Source organism: Pantherophis guttatus, chromosome 1 (assembly GCF_059756535.1).
Source record: "Pantherophis guttatus breed Tessera chromosome 1, ASM5975653v1, whole genome shotgun sequence".
Lineage (NCBI taxonomy): Eukaryota > Metazoa > Chordata > Lepidosauria > Squamata > Colubridae > Pantherophis > Pantherophis guttatus.
The window spans coordinates 22,371,977-22,380,628 of NC_142063.1; positions in this window are offsets into that span (position 1 = coordinate 22,371,977).

An 8,652-nucleotide genomic window follows, 5' to 3' on the forward strand; every position below is an offset into this window, starting at 1 on the left:
ATCTTGCCATCTATATCCTGAAAGAAAAATGGCATTTTGAAAAGTACTACAAGTAAAATATAAGACTACATGTATTGAGAGACAGGTTGCTATTGCCGACAATTTATATCAGCTTTTCGTTCCAAAGGAAAAAAAGGGAAGTGAAATCAATATTAAAAAAACCCGAACACATTTCATATGTTGTTTAAGATAATAGTGGTAATAAACCAGAAAACGGAAAAAAAAAAACAAAAAAAAAAACAGCTGACACTTTCCAGTTCCAGAGCAAAAAGAAAATGTGGCCACAATCCCATGATTTTTTTTTCCCCTGAAAGTAATCTCACTGGTTTGTGAGATTCCTACGTGTAGAATGGAATCAGGCAGGTAATGCCAGATTGGAGACATAATTAAAATTGTTGAACAAATTCCACCGCATCTTAAAAGTTTTGCTGGGAAGCTTGCACAGTGGGAACCAGAAATTTCCAGCAAGAGCTTGTTTGGAGTTCAGCTGCCACTTTGGAGGATATTTAAGGGTGCCTAGGGAAGTGAGGCCGCTGGAGTAGGATTGTAAACTGTTTTAAACAGCTACAGCCAAGACTTCAAAAGAGCCAAACATAATTTAAAAGAAATCACCAACCCTGTCCTTCTAGGGAGGAGAAGGCCAAACATATTTCTGGATAGACTGAAATTGTATCGGTGAAAAATTTTGGAAGAGAAGAGGGAAGGAAAGGGTAAAACAGCTAGGCTTGCAATTTAAACCCAATCCAGCTGGGGAGGAAAAAAAGTTGTTTTGTTTGCTCATTCTGAGAATCCGGCTGTACTTTGGGAGATGGCTTTGCATATCTGGGACCTCGAAGCAGCTTGTCAGCACCAGCCTAGACCAGTTTCAGCAATATGTTGGGCCAAGAGGAGACAGAAATTCCATTGGTCAGAGGGTTGTCTTGCCTTTTTGAATTGCTGCAGCCACAGCTTTCGCTAGGGGAAAAAATGGGGAAGTGACAGCTGCTTGCTCTTGCTTGTTTTCTTTCCTGCTGTTTTAATTTTTTTTTTTTTGTCGCTTCATTGTCTCAAAAGTTATTTTCAAAAACAGTCTTATACTAAATGAAGCCGAAATCAGCTCAGTTGGTTGAGTGCATGTTTTGCGTGTAGAAGCTATGGTTTCTGGCATTTACACTTGAGGCTCAGTTTATACTATTCAAAATATCCAGTTCGTGGTTTGGTCTTGTCTTTATACCAGTTCAGACTGGGAGAAGAGAGACCAAAGGAAAGTCATGCCTAATCAGATCAAAGCCATCTCTGTTCTTTTATACAGCTTTTCACAGTGAACAGCCAGATGCTTTGTCTGAAGCGGCCCTCCCTTCAAAACCCAGTAACTAGCATACTGCCTCCATAACCGAGGGATCTCTTATCTCCACTTCTCTCTGCCTCTCCAGTGTGATCAAGCAGAAGGGTGGCCTCTATCTATTAAACAACGTCATCATGCAGGGCCCATGAGGCACAGTGCCTCTACTGTGATATCCCACTCTGAAAATCCATGTGGTCCCCCACCCTGACGATGCCCTGTAAATTACTCAAAATCTGCTTATTTCCCTAAGCCAGGGGTGTCAAACTCAATTTCATTGAGGGCCGCATCAAGGTTGTGTTTGACCTCGGGGTGCTGGGATGGGTGTGGCCAGCTTGACGTCACTCGTGTTGGGGGCACCTGTGGTGACCCGAGTGCTCTGCCAACGAAAACGGGCCCCTGAACTCCGTTTTCAGTTGCGACGGCTTTCTGCAACCCTCTGCCAGTGAAAATGGAGCTTGGGAGGGTTCCCGAGCTCTGTTTTCACTGGCAGAGGCACTGCAGGCGGGTCCTTCGCTGTTTCCAGGTTGACCCCGCGGGCCAGATCTAACCACCCCACGGGCTGGATCCAGCTCGCGGCTTTGAATTTGACACCCCTGTCCTAAGCGTTCAGTTAAGCTGGTTGTCTACGTCCATCTACCTAGTGTAGGTTTAATTTAAGATTGGATGTTTGTCTGGTTGGTCATGGGTTTTTTTAATGTGCATTTTTTCCCCTTTTTCTTTTAATTTGTAAGTCACCCAGAGTCATCAAAAAGTCAGACAACACTGAAATTTAAACAAATGAATACCTAATTATCTGAACTATCATGAATCGTTCTTATACCAGGATGTCTCTTTTGAAGATTGTTTTGCAATATGCAGGAGCATATTGAAACGTTGCTTTCATTAAGCATTGAGAATCGGTACAAGGGCAAAATACCCACCAATGTGTATGCCATTATTAGTCTTTGTATATTCAACAACTCTGATGTCTCTTCTTCCCTTACATAATTTTAGATTATGTTGGAGAAGATTAGAGTTTCTCCATTGCTTTTGAGTGCTAAGATCAAAGATAACATTTTTTCCTTGTAGTTGAGATTTCAATCCATTCCTGCTTGGGTTCAAGACTGGACGAGGGTTCAGTGAGCAATGCTTCTGGATTTTGTCACTTACTCTTAACATTGTGCCTACTTACACTTTGGATAGATACATAAAGTCATTATCTCTACATCAACAACTTGTTAAGAAAACCTGTTACCCGAGTTCCATTTGAGACCTTTCCTTATACAGCATCTAAAGGATTTTATCTGGTACTCAAGGATTCCATTTTCATAAATTTGCCTGAATCACAAACATTGGCTGAGATCATACATAATGTAGTTTAGCACAGTATGTGCCCTCTGTTAATTTTGGTCTATTTAACGAATCATAGTTCAGCAAATTGGCTCAGTGTGAAGCAATTGTCTCTCAGCCATTGTGTTGTTGACTATAATTGTTCATCAGGAAGCCACATAACTTGCAGAAAGCAATATTTATATACCAAGATTTTGCTGCACAGCGATCCATTTTAGGTGCTACCACACTATTCCCAGTGACTGGCATCTTTATCTCTCATCACCATAATCCTCAGCCTTCCCAAGAACATTTCAGTCATCATCTTGATCTTATCCATTCTCTTTACCCATTATCCCCCCTTCTATTTCCCTCAACCTTGCCAGACGCATCTGTTTTTTTTCTAATGCAGTATCCTTTTGCATCACATGACCAAACTCTTGTCAGTTTTTGCTTGCTGATAATCTCAAAGAAGCAGTCATTCTTTTCTGGACTGATTAGTTGGTAGTCACTCAATGATAATCCCAGGAATGTCTCCAGGTTCTTTGATTTTTAGAAGTTTTGAGTTACTATATAAATGATACCGAATGCTTCTTGCTCCGTTCAAATTTTCAGCCTGGCAGTGGTTACTGGGGTAATAGGAAACACAAGAGAAGCAGAGGGAAACATTATTGGGGGTAGCCTAGCCTTCCTTCGATTGCTAAAGATAACGAGGGTTCCCCATCTCAAATCTTATTCTAACCTTGCCTAACCTGATGATCTTCAAATGCGACTTACCTCTCAGCCAGCATGATCAATGGCTGTCATGCGGACTGTGGGTTGGACAAGGATGCCATCATTCCTTTGTGCTTCAGGTTAGACAAGAATGCCTTATTCTATTAAAATAGAAATAATTGCGTCTTATCTTTGCTCCACCTTGTATGCCGTGATTTCAATCTCCAGTTGAACTTTTCTTCACTTGAAGCTTGTGGGAATTGAACTAGGACCTGCTTTGCATACGGTCTGTCACGTGTACCTTAACCTTAACATGTTTTTCCCCTCTCGGGATAGAGAGGAAGCTGTACATTTTGCAAAGGAGAAAAATGCAGGTGAATACGCTGTAGGCTTTTCTGTACTCAGGGATAGATCGGGTCACTCATTGATGGTCCATGTCTTATCACTGCAGCAACGCCAGGCTTTTTGGAGGGGACATGGCTTATGACCAGGACTCCTGCCAGAGCTACGCATATGGCCCAGCCCACCTTCATGCTGACAAGTTTATTACAAAGATCTGCACACCTCAAAGGCTGAACTGCAGCCTGCCATAGCAAAAGAGATAAGCAAACATTTGTTGCTGGATGAGGAAAAGGCATGAAATTTGATTGGGGGGGGGGATGGTTTCTCTTCCTGAACAGGGAAGTTTGAATTGTGCTTCTGTTCCCTTTGGGAGCAATCAAGAGGGAACAATAACAATCACATCCTGACTTTCAGTTAAGGGATGTAGGCAAAGATACAGTACAAGTCTCTTTTTCCTAACCAGGGGCAACAAGGTTGGCTAAAAGCTAAACCAACAGGTTAAAAAATATGCCTTTTTAAATTTTATATTTTCCCAGTGAATACATACATGTTTCACGTCAGCTACCATATTCCTGGCGACTGTTCTGTGCTGGTGTTTGTCTCTTGGGACTTCCCAGAGCCTTTGCTCAATTAGTTGCAATAACTCTGGAAAGGTCTGGAAACTCCAAATTTATCCCACTCTCCATAATGCTAATGTTCCTACGCATACACTGATTTATGCTTCTGTTTTCCATACTGAAAGCCACCCACGTGTAGGCAAAAGGCAGACTGACTCATCAGCAAAGCACATAGCCAAGAGAGTTAGAACAATTCATTATTATGCCAGTAGCTCTTTCACCACAGCTGGGTTTCACTAAATTTTAGGACCAGTCCCCTCCCACACTCTCCCATTCCTCATATTGTTTCCTGGGGAAATAGCCATTAAGCTAATGAAAGCCATGCCCAAATCGAAAGAAGTTGTCGCCTCTCTGCTTAGACCTGGAGCAAGAAAAACAGGATGTGGGGGGGGGGATAATAAAACATATGAGGGGGTGCAAAATTGATTAAAACACTTGACAGAAGCTCCCATGAATTGACATCCAGCAGGAATGTCAGCTACAAATCTAGATGAGCTATTCTTTGTATATTTAATAAGAAACTTGTCAGATGTAAATGCCTTATTCCCTAATGTGTAAATAATGTATATATGGGATATCAGGGGTTAACTTATTCTTTGTTTCTTAATGTATTCATAATTCACCACTCCCACTCTTGGCTCCACCCTTTGTATATATAAGGAGCCACCTTCACCATTTTCTTTGCTTCTATCTGTGAATATTCAGTGAATATAGAATGCCTATTATAATTAAAGAGAAATATATTTAAACCTCTAACTCTCATTATTATTATTGAGTCTGATCCTAAAAATATTGCAACAAACTGGTAGCAGAGGATGGTTAATTGACTCAATAAATACCTAAAAATGTCTAAGAAAGATAGGCCCAACACCAGGGCCTACAGCAAAGAAATAGAAACTGAACAAGAAATAATCAACGAATCCACAAACGCGATTTCGAGAGAATCCGAAGAATACACCACTGAAGAAGAAGAATTAATAAATGAAAATGATGGCCAGGAGAAAATCGAAATAGAAAATAACGAACTCAGGTCAGAGATACTGAAGCTATTAAAAAGCCAGAAGAATGATGAAAGCCTCATCGCGAACCTCCAAGAAATGCTGAAGAACAGCGGAGCAGCGAGAGAGAAAAACATCGCTAAAGAGAAACCCAAAGACCAAAAAACTGTGAGTGATATGACTACAGAGAAAGTCGTTATGAAAAAGAAAAGATGTGATCCCGCGCGAAATTTTGAATGGCAGCCATCTTGGTTTCAACAAGCCTCCAAAGTGAGCGAAGCAGAGCCAATCAAAATGCTCAGTTCAAAATTTCTGGCGCGAAAAACGTTATCAGACAACGAAAGTGAAAAGGAGGATTCAAACTCTTCGGAAGAGCCAGAATCAGAAAATGAAGACGACTTAACGAAATCCCAAGTAAAGTCAGCAATGAAGACGCTTTTTGCTGCATTTGGGCCAAAATTAAAAATTTCCAAAGCGCCAACGAAGAAGCAAGCGAACAAGCCGATACTTCAAGACCTGCACGCTCCCATCCTGACTTCGAGAACGACGACGCCCGAGCCCAGAGAGCCATGTCGATTCCGCCCTACACCGCAGACCGAAGCAAGTGCCAACGCACCCAAAAGAAAGAGAAGAACAGTCGCCGCCATCAGAACTCCTAAGACCGAGCCAGAGACCGACTCGTCTGAAGAGGAGCGGAGCGAGCGAGCTACAATGGAGAGAACCTTCCACGACGACGTCAAAGAAGAAATGAACAACGCGCATGTGCGAAACTACGTAGACGGTCCGGAAAGACTTGAACTGGCCAGAGAACCGCGCAGACTCGTTGCGAGCATTCCCATGCCGTTTTGCAATTTCCTGCACTTGCGAGACCACGGACTACCTCAGGTTGTAAGTAATGGACAAAATAATGTGGGTAACTTACCCAGTGACTTCCCAAAACTTAGGGTTGATGGCATTAATTTACAAGAATGGTATCAACAGCTCCAGGTTGTCTTTATGAAAGAAAATTTACTATTTTTTATCACTAGTCCCCCAAGAAGACCTTGGACTTTAAAAATAGATTGTTTACACCATAAGGCATTTTTCTTAATAATATCTAGCGTGTCTCCTGCAATGTATCATAGCATCAAACCAAATCTAACTGTTTCAGAAATAATCCAATGCATGTTTAATTTGTTTCACAGCGATAGTGTAGCTACCACCACAAGAATGTCTAAGGACTTCTTTTCTTCCAGAGTAAAACCAGGGGTTTCCATAAGTGAGCATTTAATATCTTTAAACAAAATAAGAGCTGAGCTGCATTTGAGGGGGGAAGTGATTTCAGATCAAACAATGAAAAGTGTTATTATCAACTCACTTGATTCATCATGGGATAGTTTTATGTCACACTTAGACACCATCAATCTAGGATATTTGTCAATAGAAAGTCTGTCTAACAAATTGATAGCAGAAGACAATTCAAAAAAAGATCGTTATAGCAATCACACAGAACACAAATCTTTTAGGAAGGTAGCTTTCCAAGAAAAATATAATGAAACTTTTAAATGTCACAATTGTGGGTCCAGAGAACACAATAGAAGAGATTGTCCCAAAATTTCAAAGGAAAGACATAGGTCAGAATATAGGAATAAATACAATTATAGACAGTCTTCCACAGATAGACATAAATATAGAAGCCCACCAAATTACAGAGAAAGTAGAGGGGGCAGAGAAAATTCAAAAGAGAGAAAATCTGGTTCACTGAATGGACTAAATAAACAAGACAGCACTAAAACGCAACAAAATGAGAACAATAATTGGCTTATTGATTCTGGAGCAACTAATCACACCACTAATAACAAAAATATATTGTCTTCATTTACAGAAGATAAGTTTGTAATAAAGGTAGCTAATCAAGAAAAAGTTCAAGTATTAGGCAGAGGGAATGTGACCTTGCCTGGTCTAGGAAAAATAGAGGGGGTATTGTTAATACCAGAAATACCTCATAACATACTAAGTGCCATAAAACTAAGCAGAGATTCTGACATCAATATAGTTTTCTCAAAGGGAAAAGCAACTTTAGAGAAGAATAAAACAAATGTAGGCACTGTGATGATTAAAGGAGGCCTACCCTATCTGATAACAAAAGAAAGATGGTTACATAACATTGATTCAAATATGGAAGATTGTATTGAGGCAGATGATGAAAATATTAGTAACAGTGACAATGATGAATGTAAAATATCTCATGATCACACAGATACACACAATGAGAAGAAACCAAAAATAGGCAAACCAATTCATGACGAGTGTGCTCATATCTTACATAGGAAGTTAGGACATGCAAGTTTTCCTGTAGTACAAAAAATGACTGAACACGCAGAAGGTGTCAAAATAAAAAATTGTGAAAATTATTTGGAATGCTCAGTATGTAAATCTACTAAATTAAAAACTAGTCCCAGGCCAAAAAAATCCACCAGATCAACTAACAAAATTTTTGACTTAGTACACATGGACTTAGTTGGTCCATTAACTCCATCAATCACTTATAGAAAACGTTACTTCCTAACAATAGTAGACGATTACAGTCGCTATGGTTTTGTTTACACATTAAAACACAAGGATGAAACCTTTCAAAAATTTAAGGAATTTTACAAACGCATAGAAACACAACATAATATCAGAATAAAACAAATTATGACAGATAGGGGATGTGAATTCATGTCTAAAGAATTCTCCCAATGGTTAAAGGATAGAGGAATGCTACATTACACGTCTAGTCCATTTTCTGCGTTCCAGAACGGGATTGCAGAGAGAAAGAATTCCACATTACAAACCATGATTAGATGCACATTAGAGGATGCTGGTTTAGGCAAACAATTTTGGTCAGAAGCCCTACATTATTCAAATTACACTCAAAATAGAACCTGGTCCAGTATTGTGAATAAGACACCATATGAGGTGATGTATAATAGGAAACCAAAATTAGCACACATGCACATATTTGGGGTCACTGCAGACGTACACATACCCAAACAGTTGAGAAGAAAGGGAGAAAACGTATCCAGAAGACTAAGATTTATGGGATATGAAACTGGCACCAAAGGGTACAGATTCATTGATGATAATAATAAATTTATAGTTTCCAGAACAGCTGTGTTCCATGAACAGGCCAACTGGTCTAAATTACATCTTAATGAAATATTTCCGAATAAATGCAAAGATACCAAATCTCGTGAGGAAGGGACAATAGAAAATCAAAATGTCAACAAAAATAAAAACAAAACCAAAACATGGACAAATAGTCAACACAAAATAAAGACAGACACATTAACAAAAAAGGAAGCAAGATATTTGCATGACTACCATA